Raw genomic sequence first — 21,423 nt, 5'->3', positions numbered from 1 at the left:
CCGATAAAGCGTGAGGTTCCGCATTCCTTCTGGCTTGTGACCAGTAAAGCGTGTGACTCATGGAGATGACTTGTGATTGGATCTAGTATTTGATATGAAATCAATTGAAAGAATGGGAATTGAAGTGGTAATTGGATTATGGATTGGTGATGGTGAACTTAATGAATTAGTTGCGACAATAAAGGTAAATTATGAGTATTGTTATGTATAATAAATAAGAGACTGAATTGAAAGGGGTTTGTTAACCTTGTGTTACCTTGAAATGAAATTTGAAAGTGTAAATAACGGTATGAATTGAGTATAGGAGAATTGTTAGTGAATCAAAAAGGAAACTTGAACTTGAAGATATGGAGTTCTAAATAAATATAATGAGTAGACAGGAAGAATGAAAGAAAAAAAAAGAGGAACATTAAAAATGGAAACTGAATGAGAAATATTTTGAGAATTGGTTAATAACTTTTTAATGATGTTGTTTTCTTAAATATGGTTGTTTCACAAGGGTCAATGTTTTTCTAAGGTTAAGGGATGATTTTAATGGCTGAACGTTTTTCTTGAAAATGTTTAAATAGTTTTTGAGAAAAAGGTACCTTATTTATGGTATTTTAAAATTATAAAATGTCATCCTACTATATGGTATCACCCTGCATGCATGATCATTTCTATCTGTGTGTTAGTTATTGATTGAGAACTATGAGACTCCTACTGGGCATTCGTGCTAACCCCTGTTGTTTTTATCTTTTTACAGGACGAAAGTGTGGATTTTGTGATTGAAGAGTCAAGAAGTCCATGTGTCTTTTACATGTAATTTCATTGTAGATATAATGGATTATGTATTTGTATTTTATTTATTTGTAGCTTCACAGTAATAGATTGGCAGGTATTATTGTCATTGTAGTATTCATTGAGAAAGGGAGAACATATGTCATTGTATTTCTATTACTCATGTGTAATAGATATTTGTATATGTAAAAAAATAATAATAAATAAAAAAAATGGACCTAATTTTAAGGCTTTGGTAATGTTTCCGAGTAATTAAAATTGGGGCGTGACATGTCACGACCCAAACCCGCCCCTATAGGTTTAGCACTGTAACCGGCTAGTAATCTTGGGATTACCAAAGGCCTCTGATTAGAATAACAAAATATAAGGAATTACGGAAGCAAATATACAAATACAATGCCTATAGAGCTGTGCAGACATATAAAGGACAATAAATGTAAAACTTAAATATATACATATGATGTCAAAATTACATAAGTCATGCATCACCATACAGATATTATCAAAAGAGACTTAGCCTAGTGTATGGATAAACAAAAACAAAATAAGTCCTTATTGCGATCCACGAAACTTGACTTCTTTAGACGGGAACCTCCCCGGGAGGCGTGAAGGTTGGTTGACAACAGACTTCCAGGCAGCCATCACCAAGCTTGGTCACACTCCTGATCACTTACATGCATAATATAAATAGTGAGCGGAAGTCCAGTGAATAATAACAGAGTAAAGGGTTTAATGAATGATGTCCCATATCAAATTCCAAAAGCAGAGTTTGGATTAGAAACAGGTTCATATTCTTATTTAGAGTTCAGATGCATGTACGTATTCAATTTCATAAATGATCATACGTAGTACACCCATTAGCGCTAACAGATCAGATACAGAGCACTAAGGGTCATACTTGACCAGTTTCATAAAGGAATCTCTGGTACCGGGAACAGATAACATACTTAAGCCACGGTATTGTTACTCCCGAGCGAGGGTCATAAGACCACAGTATTATTATCCCCTAGCATGGGCCTTGTGCTCATAGTTCGTAGTATTGTTACCCCTAAGCAAGGGCCATATGCTAAGGATGCCACAAATACTATTCAATATATAGATAATCATTCATTGATATTTTCAGAAAACAGATCATTTCTTGTCATATCATATAGGAAAATACTTAAACGTGAACATAGCTTTACAAAGTTATTACTCATAGATGGCCCCAATAGAAAAACAGATGTAGCAGACAAATCAAGCGATTTATGGTGCGTGACCTATACAAACACAGAACGGATACATATGTTGAAACACACACTCGAATAGTACTTAAATTATTTCATTTCGTTCTTAGTGTGTTTCTAAGTCTTATCCTCATTATTGTGTCTTAATTAGGACTTAAGAATGCCTAGGATGCAATGAGGATGTCAAAATGTGATTCAAAACACTTAGTCAGATTTGTTGAAAACAGGGTCTTCGCTCAAGCGGAGGTGCAAAAATAAGGGTGGTCGCTCGAGTGCAACTTCGGTCACTCCAGCAGTCTGTAAACTCTGCAAAAGTATTGGTTGCATGATTTTTTCTGCTCAATGGTCGTTCGACGATAACTGGAGCGCAAGACTGAAAAAACAGTATCCTCGCTCGAGCAAAATTCTTGTTGCTCGAGTGGTCTGGAAAACTTGTAAATTTCTAAAAGCATGAATTTTATGCTCAAGCTTAGACTTCTTCACTCAAGCGGAGGTACAAAAATAAGTGTGGTTGCTCGAGCGCAGGTTTTGTCGCTCGAGCGGAGATGCAAAATTCTGGAATTTCCAGATTGATGTTCAAGCTTCAAAACTCAATTTCAAACCAACAAAACACATCTTTTTGGGCCCAAAACTTGAGAAAACACTTATAAACTTACAAAACATCATGAATTAAAGATCATTACACAAAATCAAGGACCAAAAGCATGCCAATTGTTCAAAATCAAACTTGGAATGTTGAAAACATAACATGCATGTAATTTTTTTTACTTCAAAGCTTTCAAAACATGAGCTATTGAAGTAATTTGGTATGAAACTTCATGAATTCTCAAAACAAAGGCAAGATGAACACATGGATGTGGGAATTCTTGGAAAACAACCTCAAATCATGATAAAATGAGCATGCATGCATAAATCATGTTAAAGTCTACCATCTAAACATAATTCTCTTTGAATCATGTATAACGTAACTTAAACTCATAGAGTGTGAGTTAATTTCTTACCTAAAGTTGACAATTCCCATAGATTCTAGCTAGGCTTGAGCAACTATCGCCAATTCCTTTCAATTCTTGATCAATCTTAGCAATTCTCCCTTAATCTTCTTGAATTTAATCTCTTTCCTTGGTCTCTCTCTCTTTCTCACATTTCCTAGCTCAAGGAATGAAGATGAAGTGGTGTATGAGAGACTCCTACAGTTGTTTTGGCCTTATATAGGCTACTTAGTGGGGCTTAATTAATTCTAGGCTTAAGTTAATTAACTTGCATTATTTTATTCTAATTATTTGATTCCGAATCAAATTTAAATTAAACCTATCATAATTTTTTAAAAATTCTAAATAACACATAAACCAAGTCAATTTCATGTTCTGTGGCCAATAAGGCCTTCAATTTGCATAACATATCAGTAATGCAGACATATATTCCTACCATGAACATATATTAATGCAAATAACACATAACGCATGAAATTAATGCAGAATTTCATCTTAATTACTTATTAAGCATTCTTAATCATAGGTTATAGGCTAATCACAGGTCGAAATTGTTACATCATACTTTTGCAACTTCCCTTTCTGGGAGAGAGACGCGATCAGATGAAAATGAGTGAGGAGTGGTTCTGGAACTCCCTAGAAGTCGTCGGAGATCGCACCGAAAATCACCCAGACTTCACATGTTTTCTTTTTTGTTTTTTTAATTTTTTATAATCAGTTAGTTGAATTGTACTTACATTTAAATGGAGAGAGTCACTTATTTTAGGAGATGACTTCTCTTCGATCCACATAGTGGATTAGAATATATTGTTGGGTTCGTATGCTTCACCACAGGTCTCATTTCGATAATCCGACTCGTTGAATATGTAGAACTCCTCGAGTACTTTATGCCTACAAAAATCACTTTGATCAGATATCGATAACCCCTTGATCGGAACACATTTTTGTTAATAGTTAATTTTTAAAATTATATTTACCATTGACAAAAATGTGTTCCGATCAAGAGGCTATCGATATCTGATCAATGTGATTTTTTGCAAGCATAAAATACTCGGTGAGTTCCATACATTGAACTGTTCGAATTATTAAAAAAAGACCAGTGGTGGATCCCATAGACCCAACAGTGGACTGGAGAGAAACCTCCCCTTATTTTATTTGATAATTTGTTATTAAATTGTGATACTATATATCAATGATAAAATAATAAACATTGTTATATTAAATTTTTAGTTGTAGCAAGTCTTTAACATCTTCCATGGTTTTGGACTCTACTTATTTTCCTAGCAATTTCTTGTCGAGTCCATTCAACCAAGTCTTGCGCCAATTAATAACATCATAAAAGAAATCAACTTCTGTTCATAGTCAAAAAGCCGTCAAATAAGTGATACATCAAAAGTTTTTCAAAAATATTTCCAAACACAACCAAAAACTAAAAAAAGCTAACCTCATTAACAAACCTTTTCAAGCCATCAGTGTCTTCAATGACTTGTGTTTTACTCGTTTTCTTAACATCTTCCTACTTATTTTCCTAGCATTTTCCTACTTATTTTCCTGCTTACTATAGCAACCACATGGCAGTTAATCATTGCTTTTTAAAGACCACAGTTGGCACTATCTTGTGATAATTAATAGCAAATAATGTGTAACTTGTTGCTTATTTTTGTAATAAATATTACGCAATTTTTGTGAAGTTATGATAATTTATAGTTCATAATTAAAGTTACATATGTTTTTATCATAAAAAGTGTAACATTAACATAAATATATGTAATATTACTACAAAAATATGTAATTTTACTTTTGAATTACAAATTGTTGTAATTCTACTAAAAAATTAAGTAACATTTATCACGAAAATATATAAGATATATTACAAAAATACATGGATAAATTACACTTTACCTCCTTTATTTTTGGTCACTTTCCCACTTTGGCCCTTAAAGTTTATTTTTTCTCACTTTGACCCTTCATGTTTTAAGTTTTTTCCAATTTACTCCTAAATCTAATTTTTGTTAAAATTAAATAGAAAATGACACATTGACAGTCACGTGACATAAAAATATTTTGTTATATATAACTCACACATTTGACATAAACTCAAATATCAATATAATAATATATTTTTTATGTTATGTGATTGTTATCGTAACATTTTCTATTTAATTTTGAACATAAGTTAGTCTTAGGAGTGAAATGAGAAAAACTTAAACATAAATGGCCCAATTGAGAAAAAATAAAATTTAGGGGCCAATGTGGGAAAGTGATCAAACATAATGTAAAAGTTTTAGGTCCAAGTTCTCCATAATCTAGTGTATGCCCAAACCAAACATGTCATTGGTGGACCCCACCTCATACCCAATCCATTCCCATGGCCGAACAAACAAGCCCTTATTGTGTATTATTGCTAGTCTTTCCAAGACTTTTAGCACCTCTGCTGAGGGGGTAGTGTCCCTAAATCAACTCAAGAACAATAGTAGATTAGATATTTTGAATTGATTAGTATTAAAGACTCCAAAAATTCTATCAAAATTTTTATCAAATGTCTTACATGGGTGTGGGACCCACACAATGTGAGTCTCATATAGGTCCTACACCCATGTGAGACATTTGGTAAAACTTTTGATAGAATTTTTAAAATCTCTAACATTTTTGTTTTGAATTTCGTCCAAATATTAAAACATGACCTTATGGTATAACAATTTTAAAAAATTAGAACTTTTGATTATAAGAATTTTTAAAATTTCTTGTATTAAACCCTATGAATTAAATGACCAAATGATATACCTAGTCATTGGGAATGGGGCTAGAGAGAAATCTCAAGACCAAAATATCCAAAAAGAGTACCTTTTAGATTATCATCCCATGACAAAGGAAAGGTGATGCTATTTTGCCAAACAGTCAAAGGAGCTGCACCAACTGAAGGAGAAAATATTGGAACACTAGCCTCTAGATTTTGCAAGTGGCTTTTTACTAGAAGAATAGACTCAGTAAAGAAGCCACCACTCCCAACTTGAGCAATTCATTTCAATTCCATTGTTGTGCTTGTGCTTCACAATACCCTTAAACATGATAATTGCATTCTTTGCTTGGCTTTTCTCTATCACTATTTTCTTGATCTTCTGCATTTGTACTGTTCCAGTACACAGCCAATGCCTCAAACTCAATGATCAGAGCTCATTGTTGCTCCGATTGAAGAACAGCCTCACATTCAATTCAGCATTTTTTGTCAAGTAGCTAAATTGGACTCAAACAAACAATTGTTGTGGTTGGAAGGGGGTGACTTGCGACAAAGCAGGTCATGTCACTGGTCTATATCTGAATTTGTCAAATGCAAATGTTGCTGGGCAAATTCCAATTGAATTGTCATACATGACAAAGTTGGAAGGACGCTGCTTGCTGCTCTGTTTATTTCTTTCTCTTTTTTTTTTTTTCTTCATTAACAAAATGACATCATTTTGAATAATTAAAAGAAACTCCAGAGAATGAAACTCTAGAGGATTTGAACGCCTTCAATCCAATGGCTTCCAATTGCTTCTATCGAAGGACAAATCTGTGATATTATAAATTTAAAAAATATATATATATTCTAAAAATTAAAAAAACACATCTATAGGTTATAATTATTTTAGATAAAATTCATATTACACCAATTTTAAAGCTCACCATACAACTCAATTCAAGATAAATTTCAAAATATATTTTTATGATTCATAACATTTGTATTAATTGATTCCCTCACATTTCTAACCACAGTACACCAAAATCATATGATTAACAAAACATATCATCTAATATAATCCAAAATCGCTCAAAGTATCAATGTCTCACAAAGTTATATATTAGTAGTCAAATAACAATTTGAGGTTATGTTTGGATATTACATTTGAGAGAAAATTTACAAAGAACAAAAAAAAAAAAAAAAAATCTCAATTTTATTAACAAATCTATTTCATTTTTCTCTCACTTAAAAAATTCTTACATAAATTTAAAATCCAAACAGAGAATTAAATTTTTATTTTTATTTTTATAATTGATAGGAATGAAATAAGGGAAGAAAAATTACATTTGTAAAAGTAAGATTTAAACTCAAACATCACATCAAAATTTATGTCGAATGAAGAATACAAAGTTTGGAATGAAGACTTCATAACTCCAGCTGAATCTTTAGTCATAAGCATGTCGTGTGAATACAATTACTCTTTCAAAATTCTCCCCAAGTAGTTTCAAAATTTATAGCACCACCACCACACATCAATGCCAGAATATTCACAGCTCTTTGTTTAACCTTGCCAGAGCCTCTTACATCCACCTTCGATGAACATCTCACTCTCCACATGGCTTTTCTTGTTCATCACACTTTCAATAAATTTAGATCTCGTTCCCAGCCAATGCCTTGACCATGAGCTATTGACATTGCTCAAATTGAAGCAAGGCCTCACATTCGACACTTATCTTTCCTCCTCCAAGCTCAAGTCTAAACTCACGTCATGGAATTCAAGTACTGATTGCTGTTCTTGGGCTGGTGTGACATGCAATGATAGCCATGTTACCGGTCTTGACCTCAGTAGCGAATCAATATCAGGTGGGATTGGCAACACGAGCAATCTCTTTGATCTCCAATATCTTCAGAGCTTGAATTTGGCCAACAACTCCTTCAATCCTGCTCAAATTCCATTTGGGTTGGGAAAGCTTGTTAGGTTAGTTCATCTCAACTTCTCTAACTCAGGCTTTGTTGGTCAAATTCCCCTAGAGATTTCTAGCTTGACAAGGCGAATTACGCTCGATCTATCTACACTTTACTTCCTTGGAAGTCCTAGACTAAAACTTGAGAAGCCAAGTCTAAGAATCCTTGTTAGGAACCTTACAAAGCTCACAAAACTCTATCTTGATGGCCCGAAAATGTCAGTTCAGGGAGATGATTGGTGCCAGACCATTTCATTGTCACCGCCAAATTTGAGAGTGCTGAGCTTGTCCAACTGTGATCTTTCGGGCCCTCTTCACCCCTCCCTCCAGACGTTCCGGTCTCTCTCAGTAATTCAATTAAGTGACAACAATTTGTCTGGCCCTATCCTAGAATTCATTGCGAATTTCTCAAATTTGACTTCTTTCCGTCTCAGAAATTGTCAGTTGTTTGGAACATTACCAGAAAAGATCATCAAGGTACCAACACTACAAACTCTTGACTTGTCAGACAATGGATTACTTGAAGGCCCTTTGCCAGAATTTCCTCAGAAAACCTCTTTTCAAACCCTTTTACTTAGCTACACAAACTTTTAGGGAAATTACCAAATTCAATTGGTAATCTTGAGGGGTTGTCTATACTAATTCTTGGAAGTTGCAATTTCACTGGACCAATTCCAAATTCACTGGTAAACCTTACCTAACTTGGCGATTTGGATTTGTCATGTAACATGTTCACTGGTCCAATCCCTTCATTTCCAAAAAATCTTTCTCACATAGACCTCTCTCATAATGATTTATCAAGTCGTATTCCTTCTACCCACTTTGAAGGCCTTAGGAATCTTGAAGATATCAATCTATGCCACAATTCATTTAAAGGGAATATTCCATTGTCTCTGTTTACACTCTCATCACTGCAGATAATCGATCTTCCCTTTAACCAGTTTGAAGGTCAAATTGCTGAATTTCCAAATGCATCTTCCTCTTCCTTGGCTTTCCTTGACATGAGTAGCAACAAATTAGAAGGGTCTGTGCCCATGTCATTTTTTGAGCTTAGAAGCTTAACTGCCCTCGATCTTTCTTCCAACAACTTCAGTGGCATTATGCAACTAGAAATGATCCAAGCCCTCCATTAACTTAGAAGGCTCGACTTTTCATACAACAGTTTGTCAATCAAAACAAATGGAATGGAAGTTACTCTAGCTTGCCTTTGTTCCCCAAGATCTATTCATTAGGACTGGCTTCCTGCAAATTGCAAAGTTTTTCTGATCTAAGGAACCAATCACTAATGTTTCACTTGGACCTTTCTAACAACCAAATTTATGGGGAAATACCTAATTGGATTTGGGAAGTTAGTAATGGCAGTCTTCTTTACTTGAATCTTTCCCATAATTTCCTTGTGGAGATTCAGGAACCCTATGAAATTCCTAGTCTTGATGTCCTTGACCTGCATTCTAACCAGCTCCTTGGGAAAATCCCAGCACCATTGAGATACATTTTCTATGCGGATTACTTGAGCAATAGATTTTCCTCTTCCATTCCTACCGATATTGGCAATTTCATCTCCTCTGCTTATTTTATCTCTTTTTTAGATAATAACCTAACTGGAATTATCCCCGAATCAATGTGCAATGCTACTTACCTTGAAGTGCTCGACTTGTCTAACAATTCTTTTAGTGGCACAATACCATGATGTTTAATTGAAAGGAATGCCAGTGGACGGAATGACACACTCGGGGTGCTGAATTTAAGTAAAAACAATCTACGTGGAAGCATTCCAATGACATTTCCAGAGAATTGCAGTTTACAGACCCTAGACCTTAGTGACAATCACTTAGAAAGGGAGGTTCCCGAATCTCTGGCTAACTACACAATGCTAGAGGTTTTGAACCTTGGGAACAATCTGATAAGGGGTACCTTTCCCTGCTAGTTGATGAACTCAACCAGTATACGGGTTCTTGTATTGCGATCCAACAAATTTCACGGATCCATAGGATGTCCAGCAATCAAACCCGCATGGCCAATGCTTCAAATTTTTGACCTTGCTTCCAACAATTTTAGTGGGAAGCTGCTGCCACAATTTTTCTTCAACTGGAAGACAATGATGGCCAATAAAGAAGAAGCATCATCCAAACTTAATCACCTGGGCTTTGAATTCTTATCACTCAACCATTTTTACTACCAAGGCGTGGTAACAGTGAGAAACAAAGGTCTACAGATGAAGCTTGTGACAATTTTGAATGTCTTCACCAGCATCGACTTCTCATGCAACAATTTCCAAGGGGGGATACCGAAGGAGATTGGAGACCTCAAATCTCTTTATGTTCTCAACTTATCGCAAAATGGCTTCACAGGTCAAGTCCCTTCAACACTCGGAAACTTGAAACAGCTTGAATCACTCGACCTCTCACTTAACAACCTGATAGGGGAGATCCCTCCACAGCTTGCAAGCCTCACTTTCCTTTCAGTCTTGAACCTCTCATTCAATCATCTAGAGGGGATGATACCGAGAGGCAACCAAATCCAAACATTCACAGAAGCTTCATTCCAAGGGAATAAAGGCTTATGTGGGCCTCCGTTAAATGCAAGCTGCATAGATGAAGGCTTGTCACTACCAACATTTGAAGTAAATAAACATTTGAATTTTGGGCTTGAGATTAATTGGGATATCATAAGCGCTGAAATTGGATTTGTGGTTGGGTTGGGAATCATCATATGGTCTCTTGTATTCTGCAAGAGATGAAAGAGATGGTACTATGGACATGTTGATCATGTTCTTTGGAGGATATTTGGTATACAACAACTAGAAAGAGGCAATCATGGAAACAGAGGTTACACAGCTCAGAGAAGGAGGCTCTGATCTTGGTTGCCTTGTTGATTAATGTTGTTAATAAGAATTGTAATTCACAATTCTTAATAATAGGTCCTAGAAACCTTTTGGTTCATCATGCTATTGATCTAAGTTAAGTCGATTGAAAAGAGAAAAAAAATGTCAATCATGATGATCAAGTTCTTTTTCAAGATTCTCTTTCGAGAACACCAATGAATAAGAGAATTTAGAAATCCAATTGGTAGACTGTTGGAATATTTTTAGTAAAAATGAAATATTATTACTCCAATTATTGTGTTCCAAACATTGTTTTAATTACCCATTTAATTCTGTCACTTTCTTGAAATTATTTCACTTCGTTGATACCTTCATGAGGGAAAGAAAAACAATTTTAGGACAGTGACAACACAACTCCTAGATTTTCACAAGTTATTATGTTCTCAACTCTAATTTATTTTCTATTATCTATTTTTTTATTCATAATATTTGTTTGGGAGGGGGTGACTATTGGTTTAATGGTAAATTCTTAGCCTAATAACTTTGAGATTATGGGTTCAAATCACGAGACAACCACTTTGTTCACTATGCCAAAGGTTAAGTATATACCTAATATTTTCCCTCTCAAATACACATTAATATCTACTAATTGGGTATTGTTTTTTTTTTTAATTTTTTTATTTGTGTTAATTATTCAATTTATTGTTTTGCTAGACTAACCGACCAGAGGTTGATGGCGAAAAGTATGGAAAAAGAAAAAGGGAAAATAAAAATTCAGTGTAAAATTAAAAAGGGAGAATTGCAGTGCAGTGGGATATAGAAAAAAAAAATTATAAAAACATGTGGGGTGAAAGTTATTATGTGGTGGGGTGTAAATAAAAAACTATAGACTTGCACCCCTCCATACTTTTGTAATTCAAGGGGTCAGCTGGAAACAAGTTTCGCTTGGGCAGCAAGAAAACGGTTGCGCTAACTGTTGCTTTCTTCACTCCTTCGATTAGCTACAGGGCAGGCAGGGATTCTTTCTCTTCCCTCTCTTCGTCCTCGCTTGCCTTTAGCTATAGTTGCCTTGTCTTAGCTAGCCCTTTCAGACTTGTTTTCCTTGCCTTGCGCTGAGCGGATCTGAAACGCCCACCGCCCTCCTTTTCATCTCAATTTCGCTTGTCTGATCAATCACACTAATAGCTTCAATAGTCCACTGAAATCTTGTGTAGTTTTCTTGGTATTTCACCAATTACTAATCCAGTATATGTATAGTAGGGATGTAGTTTCCCTAATTAGAAAAAAGATTACACGTAAGTGCTAAACTTTATAAACATTACTAATTAGAGTTCTAAACATTTTCATGTATTTGTAAAAAAAAAAATTGCTAAAGCCCACTGGGCTGTAATTCCCCAAAGAAAAATTTCATGTTAGTATTACTGTTGGATGAGCTGTTGGTCGCATAGCATCGGTAAACCATATTATTCAAAAAGCGGAAGAAAAAAGCAAAAGAAAGATTATCAGGTGACTTGTAAGATGTATTTGACAATCCTTAAGTTTAGGTTAGCTTATTTTACCAAGAGAGGCTGCAAAAAAAAAAAAAAAAAAAAAAAAAAACAACAACAACAACAACTTAACCATATTATTCAAAAAAAAAAAAAAAATGCTCTTTCCAATCTATCCTAGTAAATTTTTTTAAAGGAAATGCTTAGCTCAAAAAATGCTACCCAAACCACTTCCCAAAAATAAACAAACAAATCGAAGCAGATACGGATGAAAGTAGAAACCTCAGTCTCAGAAAATGTTTTGCCACTGTTACCTGTTGTTCATAGTTTGTACAAAAAAGGCAATGTTTTCCTTATTCACAAACAGCATGTGTTTCGCTTCATCTAATCTATTGTTCTAATTGAATTGACAAATGCTTTTGTGATGAAAAAAATTGTTGTGACTGGTCCAGCGATATATGACAATTGTTTTATAATTCACTATTTTTAATTTTTTAATTTTTTATATTTTGGTGTTGGATGATAAGCTTTTTGTGGAATTGATTGAGAAAGTTGTTCATAATTCACAAATTCTGGCTAGTTCTCTTGAGACAAAGATTGTAGTGAAGACAATTTGAAATAGATATCAATTAATGAGAAAAGAATTGTTAGATTGTTTACATGTAGTGAGATAATGGACAAATAGAAGGATGACTTTAAACCCCAGGGGATTAGCCAATTGGCAAATTGAGCCATGATAAGAGCCTGAGAAAGCATAAGTCACAATCATTTCGAATCCCATGAACCTGTTTGGGCCACTCCAGCATCTGTTTCCGGTAATTAGTATGTATGTGTGGGATGGGAACTACATGTACCTGGAGATCGGTCGGGGAAAAACCTTAGATACCCCTGTTACCATAAAAAAGAAGATGACTTTTAGCTTTACATGAGTGCCATGATTCTTGAGATTTTCAGATAGCCTAAAATGCAAAAACCTTAAGTAAACCTTTGGATTGTATTCAGCCAAGTTGTCCCAGAATGGGTATCTTAGATTTTGTTTAGTAATCTTTACTGTGGTGCTAGGAATGTCAGTGTGGTTGATGAAATCATCTCTATCTCGTACTTGAATTGATTGCTCAAAAGTTGAAGTGAAATCTTTGTTTTACAATGAATAATCTACATTGTCTAAGTAGGGATTTAATATTGTGTGTTTCGTTTAAATGGTTGATAAATGGAGGTTCTTTCCCTTAGTGTTTTTTTTTTTTTTTTGGGGGGGGGGGGGGGGGGGGCGCTAATTTTGTTGGCTTCTTCATTAATTTCTCGTGACTATGTTGTTTCAAGTTCTTGGGGTTGAACGGAATGCAAGTCAATATCAAATTCAGAAAGCTTTTGACAAGTATGTTTTCTCTATAAGATTATTCCTATTATCCTATAATACTCAGCCTTTAATCATATTATGGCTCTGTAACATCGTTTCTCATTTTCTTCTACACATTGATTGACATTCTTTTTAAGCAAAATCATCAATTTATTGTCTTACGTTTTGGAACTGATTTTTTTTTTAAACATATAAATGAAAATGTTGGCTTGGATGGCTGTGCTTTGGTCAACTTGACATTGGATTGTTCAACCTCATGCTGGCCTATCCTTAGTCTTAATCTCGAAGGCCTAGCTTTGAGCACAATGGTCAATGCGATGGCTGGGTTCAGCTTTGAAAATATGCTCTACCCAAGTTGTAGCAAACTCGACACTGGTCAAATAGATCATATATATTGTAAATGGATAAATTATTTAGAATTGATTTTACACTAATAGTAGCAAGCGTTGTGAGGAAGTATTTTAATTTTCAGTATTAGCACTGGCTTGAAATATAGATAAGAAAAATTTTTCAGGCCCAATCCTATTATCAGTCAGCAAGATTGCCCAATCCTATCATTTTAATCACATTTCTGATGTAAGATAATACGTTTGCCTTTTTTTTTTTTTTCCTTTTTCTTTCTCTTTCTTTCTTTTTCCACTTTGTAATAGTAGGAACTTTGCTCCCCAGATGCTGTTTTGAATAGCTCTCGGTTTCTTTGCTTTTACAATATTTCATAAATTCATGCTTTGTGCCATTTTCTTTTGTAGGCTCTCTCTCCAATATCATCCCGACAAGAACAAAAATAAGGGTGCTCAAGAGAAGTTTGCCAAGATTAATAATGGTATGGTGCATTATTTGTATTTTCTTGAACGCTACATATATTAATACTATCATGGCTGCATTTGAAATTGTTGGATGTGGAAAAGACTTTTGGTTTTATATTGTCACCTTTCTCCCCTAGGTTTTGTTTCAAGAGTAGTTAAAATGTTTAATAGACTTGATTTTTGAAAATTTGCGAATAGATGATTAGGACTTCAGTGCATACTTCTCTTCGTGAGGATATTTTCTGTTTGCTCTTTTATTTCTTGCTTTAAGTGATGAATTGTATCCCTTTGTTTGCCTTTTTCAGCATATGATATTTTATCTGATGAAGAAAAGAGAAAAAATTATGATCTATATGGGGTTGAGAAAGGTAATCCTGGGTTTGATGCTGGCAATGCTGGCGACCAGGGAGGATATACATACTTCACAAGTGGACCAAGACAAAATGGGTTTAACTTCAGGCCAAATGAATGGCAAAATATGGGTGGTGGACATGGAAGTTCAAAATCATTCTCATTTTCTTTTAGAGGCCCTGGTGGCCATAGCTCATCTGGTTTCGGTTTAGATGATATTTTTTCCAACTTCTTTGGGGTGGTGGGGGTCAGTCTGAAAGTTTCAGTGGTTCAACCAGGTCTAAATCCAAGTCTAGTAATGCCCCTAAGAGCATCTCCCAAGGTTTTCAAAACGTGTTGACTTGAATCATTTTGAGTTCTCTTCTGGGACTGGAGAGATATTACCTAAAGTGTTGCTTCTCTCGACAAAGAAAGATATCCCTGTTATTTGGCGCGTTCTTAGTGGCCTGTATCACAAACGTTTTGTTTTCTATGATGCAGAGGTAAGCCATATCTGTAGGAAAATCATACATATATATAATCATATATGTATGGATATACAGCGGAATAAAATTATACTAACCTCCAGCCATTGTTGATCAAGTTGTGTGATGTGTGTATTTCTTCTAAACCTCTCAATATTATATCACTTACTTCACACTTTAGGAATAAGTGTCTTCTAATCTATGCAGAACTTGTGCCTTCTTGATGGAACACCACAGGCCTATTTATAACTGCCAGGTCAGGACCCTTATCATCAAGAAAACTTAATTGGTGGAAATTGATAGGCCTTAGCCAAACCACCATTTAGAGTTCTTAATATTATAGGCAACCTCAATAATTATCACCCATAATTATCAAAATATAAATGTAAATGTAAGGATAAATATAATATATATAATTTACAAATATCAATATGTATGTGGACCACATTAAGTCTCCTCTTAGGAGACGCAGCTTACAATATCTGCTTATGGGCCAATTTTATTTTTTCATACAAATGTTAATCAAATGCTTCTCATGGTCTGGCATGCCCATGAAATTATTTGGGGAAATTACATTTCAGTGCATGTTTCCAAAATTTTTTTCAAATCAGTGGTAAAGTTTACTGATTTTAATAATTGAAGTGATAAACTTTTCCATGACTTTGCAGTTTTTTTTTGGTCTTACAACTGATTTGCAATTTCCCCAAATTATTTTATCATTAAGCTCTATAATAAGGATTAATCGAACTTCATTGGAATAATTGATTTGTCTTGTTAAGTTCATTTTCATATCTGTAGTGAATTTGATCGTTCCTTCTTTTATTGTTTGTGTCAAATGGTTTATTGACTTCTATTTCCACGTCTATCTAGGTTCGTGATGTTTCAGATCCAGCAGCGAGAAAGTTGGGAGTTGATGCACTTCCAGCTGTTGCTGGTTGGCTTTCTAATGGGGAGAAGCATACTTTGAAAACACGAATTTCTGTGAAAGATGTAAAATCGGCAGTTGAAGATCTTAGTGCTTTACTTGATGGTTTTGAGAAAAGAAATAAGAAGACAGCTTCAAGTCAGGCTAAAAAACCACACAGTGAAGCAGGGGATAACATTTCACAAATTTAGATCTTAGTGCTCCCGTTTGCATTATTGGTGCTTTCGGGTCATCCAAAGCTAGAGGCAAACTGGAAACCATTCTATCTTCGGTTAGTAACATTTCACAAATTTAGATACCTTATTTTGTTTTGATAGAACGTCTTAAAGTAGGCTGTGCTGAATCTTTGCATTTAACAAATATTCCTTGAAATTGGATATTGCAACTATGTATTGTATGTATATTACAACTAAAAGAAAATATCAAATGAAAAAACATAGGGTAGTTGTGAGAGCAATACAACTCATCCAAGTTGAAAATTTGTAGAGAAAAATGCATCAGCACTAGTTTCCCAATCATATGAAAGTGTAATTGTCGTGATGTTATGCATTCATAAACCAGTAATAAAAATACTAAATCATTTAGTTCCCATTAACCTCAGTCTGGAAAAGGAGCCAATTTGATCTCTAAAAATCAGTCAGCATTTAAATTATAAAGGCAGTTATTTAAAGGATTATAATTTTAGGTAGTCTTAGGCCTCGTTTGTTTTCAGAGATGAAATGGAGGGGATTGATAGTGAGGGGATTAATAGTGAGGGGATTGTTAGTGAGGGTCGTTTGTTTTCAGAGATAGAATGAAGGGGATTGATAGTGAGGGGATTAATAATGAGGGGATTGTTAGTGAGGGGATTAATAGTGAGGGGATTAGTAGTGAGGGGATTGATAGTGAGGGGATTAGTAGTGAGAAATTGTTAAATTATTTTTATATAAAATAATAAAACAAATAAAAAAATATAAAAAATTAAAAATTATATTTTAAAAAAAATTTCCAATATATAAAAAATAAAAAAAATAAAAAAATTTCTAATCCCCTCACTATTTTTCTAATACCATCTCTACCTCCTCACTATGAATCCCCTCCCCAAGGGTATTAGCAATACCAAGGTATTAGTAGTACCCTCCCTATCTCTCAAAACAAACAAGGTATTAGTAATACCAAGGTATTAGTTAGTCCCAAGGTATTAATAGTCCCTAGGCTATCTCTCAAAACAAACACCCCAATACTAATCCCAAGGTACTAGTAATCCTAATCCCCTTGCTATAACCCAAAACAAACGGGGCCTTAGAAATGATATCGCGCTATGAATGCAAATAGTCTCTCAAGTAATTACAACGATATTATATATGTTTTCACCTTTCAAAAAACAAAATATCTTCATCAACTTCGAAGAAAACTGTATATTACATTTGATTAATTTCTTCTTTGCTGCATGATTTGTGCTTCTAGGTCTCACAGAAATCATTATTAAGACGATGGAGTTTGGCCTCCAGTTCTGGGGATGCCATCGGCTTTGCTCTTTTGGATGCTTCCAAGCATCCATCACTTTTGAATTCATTAGACAAATCTGGATTCAAATCACTAGACAAGCTCGTGGTGGCCTACAAACCCCGAAAGGGGAAGTTTGCAGCCTTTGTTGGTGAGATCTCAACAGAGGAAGTGGAGTGGTTTATTGGTTCTGTCCTTAATGGGGATGTAAAGTTTTCCAAGACAAGGCAAAAACCCACACTCAAATGAGAAACAGAGCTAATTGTACTGAAATCAGACTGTTCAGGTTCTGAATTTACTGCAAATAATGAAAAGAGTCGATGATTGTTTAATTTGGTTATCGCTTATTGGTATCCAGTGAGAGATGAGCCGACATGTTTCATCGGTTAATCTGCACAGAATGGATGGGAGTGCCTTCTATCTTCAAGAAAAGCATTTTGATGAGATTTTTGCAACAATAGGGGGTGGGTTAAAGATGCTTGACCCTGTTGGAAGAGCTTTTTGTTGCAGTGTTCTTGCTAGTATATCCGAACTCATAATCAGTTAATTGACTCTGTAATTCAAATGGATTAAGAACTTGTTAGTGTAATTTAACAGTAATTATCAGCATTTATGTAGTCTGTTTAATTTCATCATTGCTTTTCTTTTTCTTTTTTCTTGTATCTTATTGTCCATATTATTTTCCCTAGTAAAAAATTACTGAGATAAAAATGTACAAGTCTATTTTGTCACTAATATATATCTATATATATATACTTCTTTAACAATTATGAAGCACACCAGTTTTTTTTTTTTTTTGTATAAGCATTTTTGTGTGTGTTGTGATTCACTGGTAGACAACAAATGAAAATGCTTATATAAGTTTACAAATTTTATAAAAAAATTTACTAGTAAATGTGTGTTGCATAAGAATAATACCTGTCCTATATCAGGAAAAAAATTCTAAAATTTTGTTAGCTTATATAACATTATTCTAACATAGAAGGTTTGAACTTTGAGCTCCTTTGGGGAGGGAGCACTTGTATAAGAACAACTTCATAATTTCTGTGTTTTGCTTAAACACTCTAACTTCTTTGTATTTCAACAATATATTTTACTTTTAAAATTGATTTGCTTGTATTTCAATAATATTTCCTACTTCCAAAATTTACTTAGTCTCTAATACTCTCAAAATGTCGTTAATTAATAAAGGATGAAACAAAATGCTTCCCATCACCATTTTGTATTATATTTGATTCTCACTTGTGGTCCAAGCACATCTTCACCAAATTAGTACTAGTAAAAGATGCTCTGATTATTATTATTATTTGATCTATATAAAATTTAAATAATATAATGGTACATTGTCTATACTACCCTTAAAATATTTATTAATAATGTTTAAGAGGATCAATGATTCTCATGAAAGAATACAATATTGTAATTTCACATATTTTGTGCATAAAAAATATTGAGATAGAGCAATTATAGCATTAGCCTCAATTGTCTTTTTGTCTAAATCTTGGGTCAAACAATGAAAGTCTTTAGTGTCTTTTGTCACTAACATGGTTTACAACAAATCCAACTTAACCTTCGGTTGGAACCATGGTATCCTTTTTGAAGTTTTATTATATTATATTTTTTGTTTAAAAATAAAATAATAAAATGTTCAAAAATGCTATTCACTTTCTTTGATTTAATTCACTTTTTTAAAAATTAAATTATATATTTTTTGTTTTTACTGAAGTTTTAAAATATTTTACGTAAATTTTTTATTTTTTAGATACACCTAACTTAGATATATTTAAAAAAGTAAAATATTTTTAATTTTATTTTAATTTTTTTTATCAAATACAATACAAAAAAAAAATTAAAATTTAGTACATTTTCGTATTTTGTTGTATTAAATGATTTTTTTAAAGATTTTTGTATAAATTTTATACTTTTTAAGTATATTTAGATTAAGTGAATCTAAAAAGTTTAAAAAAATTGATTCAAATATTTAAAAAGTCACTAAAAATATAAAAATATGAATTAAAAATTCAAAAAGACATTTTTAAAAATTTCAAACTAAACAGAGTGATTTTTTTCATATTATTTTAATTTTCTTGTAAAAAGCAATTTTTGTGAGTCCAAAAACAATTTAAAATAATTTTCTAAAAATAAAATGTGCTCAAATTTTTTTAAGTAAATAATTTGCTGAAAAGCAATCATATAAAATTTATTTTCTAATTTTTTAAAAAGACAGTGATTTAAAAAAAAAAAAAACAAAAAACCTAAGCACATCAATGGCATCCATAAAAGACAAACCTCAAATCTCAAACACAAAACGAAAAAATGCATATCATCAATATTGGTTCTAGATCTATTATATTCATGAATTTTACAATACATTAATTTAATTTCAACTATATATATTCACATTCTCGAAACATATTCTAATTAGATGAGCAATAGTATTATGTAATTGTTTTTTAGGCGCCTAGCATTTACAAATCCAAGGAGTTTGGTTGAGTAAAAAGATACTGGGTGTTGCACTCAAATTTTCGTGTTCAACTTGCAAGATTGATAAGACATATTTTTTTAAGTTTGGACGAATTATATCTAATGTTAAAAGTGTGAGTTTAAATTTCTACCTATGTGTGAATTTATGACTTGACATTATATGGGAGTGTGGGTTCAAATTCCTATTTATGTGTGAGTCCACAACTTATCATTACATAGTTGAAGCACAAAGTGTTGATAGAATGAATTTTTATCTTCGTCTATATATGGGTTTGCAACTTATCATCGTAAGATTGAAACACATAAAATTCGTAGAACAAATCTTTTAAATTTGAGCAAATTATGCTCAGTATCATAAATGAGTAGTGCTATTTACCTTTAGCCTTTTTCTTAAGACTCCCACATCCTTTATTTTTTTTTTTAATTTCAATTTTGTCCAAATATAAAATTCCATTGGCATTCTCATCCCTAACTTTCTAACCCTAATTTTTCAAACCTAACTCTAATCCCACCAACCATCTCACCGACATCACCTCTAGCCATTAACAGCCCCACCTTTACTCACCAACCACCAACAACGCCACTACCCACACCACTCGTAGACTCTCTTTCTCTTTCTTTTATCTCTATCTATCTATCTTTCGGCAGATCGTAATTGCGATCATAGAAGATCAGTGATAGTGGCAAATCTATATTTTTTGCATAATTGTCACGATTGTAGTACTGCTTGCGATTTCTCTAGATTTCGCTCAGTAGTTCAGGGTTGAATCACCATTATTTGTTCGGTGGTCAACCGAACTACCACTATTTGTTCAGTAGTTTACATCCGAACTTCCACCGTTTGTTCGGTACTGGTTTTTTGAACCAAGCGAAATGATTTCAAATGAAGAAAAATCGAACACGAGTATATAAGAGAGGGCTCTAAGGTAGTTATATGGGTGGCATCGATGACAAATGACTAAGATTCGTGGAATGAGAGATTTGGGTGAAAGAAACGAAGTAGAGAATTGCCAGTGGAAGAAGGGAAAGGAAGATAAAGCTGAAGAGGTGAGTCGTCGAAAAAGAAAAGTAACCGGTGAGGGAAGGGGGTTGAATGATTGTCTCTAGTGGAGGAGAAGGGTTGCGGGAGGGTTGTCGGCAAAGAAAAGGGATTGCCGAAAGTGGGGAGAGATTGCCGGTTGAAAAGTATTGAGATGAGATGAGATGAGAGTTCAAAGGATATATTTGGAATTATGAAAAAGGTCCAAAGAAAAATAAGAAAGCAAGCAATTTTGATGATAGGAATTCAAAAAAGTAAGGAATACGAAGAAAAAAAATAACAACATTGTTTGGTTTAGTTTTGGAATTATAATTTGAGTGTGGAGTTGCGATTTAAGTGTGGAATTGTGAGTTGAGTTTTGAAAAGAGAAAATTTGTTTGGCTATGAGTTTTGAAAAGTGTTTTGAAAATAATTTTTGAATTTTGAAAAAAGTTTTGAATTATATTTTGAGTTTTGAGTTTTTAAATTTTGAGTTGTTAAAATTTTTTGGATTTATTTTTTAAAATATTAAAAAATACTTTAA

General features: G+C 33.5%; 1 long non-coding RNA gene and 1 pseudogene across 2 annotated transcripts in view; both read left to right on the top strand.

Moving 5' to 3' along the window:
- The window catches only part of LOC145801051 (uncharacterized), a 288,678-nt gene that overhangs the window by 76,139 nt on the left and 191,116 nt on the right, over positions 1-21,423 (top strand). The gene's annotated exons all lie outside the window — the stretch shown is intronic.
- Positions 13,252-18,012, top strand: LOC145801514 (dnaJ protein ERDJ3A-like; annotated as a pseudogene). Its single transcript, XR_014343111.1, has 6 exons — positions 13,252-13,364; positions 14,096-14,169; positions 14,458-14,825; positions 14,894-14,985; positions 15,838-16,163; positions 17,339-18,012. The product of XR_014343111.1 is annotated as a dnaJ protein ERDJ3A-like (transcript).

The sequence above is a fragment of the Camellia sinensis genome, chromosome 10, assembly GCF_055761805.1.
Source record: "Camellia sinensis isolate YWXY chromosome 10, ASM5576180v1, whole genome shotgun sequence".
Taxonomy (NCBI): Eukaryota; Viridiplantae; Streptophyta; class Magnoliopsida; order Ericales; family Theaceae; genus Camellia; species Camellia sinensis.
This window is presented reverse-complemented; position numbering and strand designations above follow the sequence as displayed.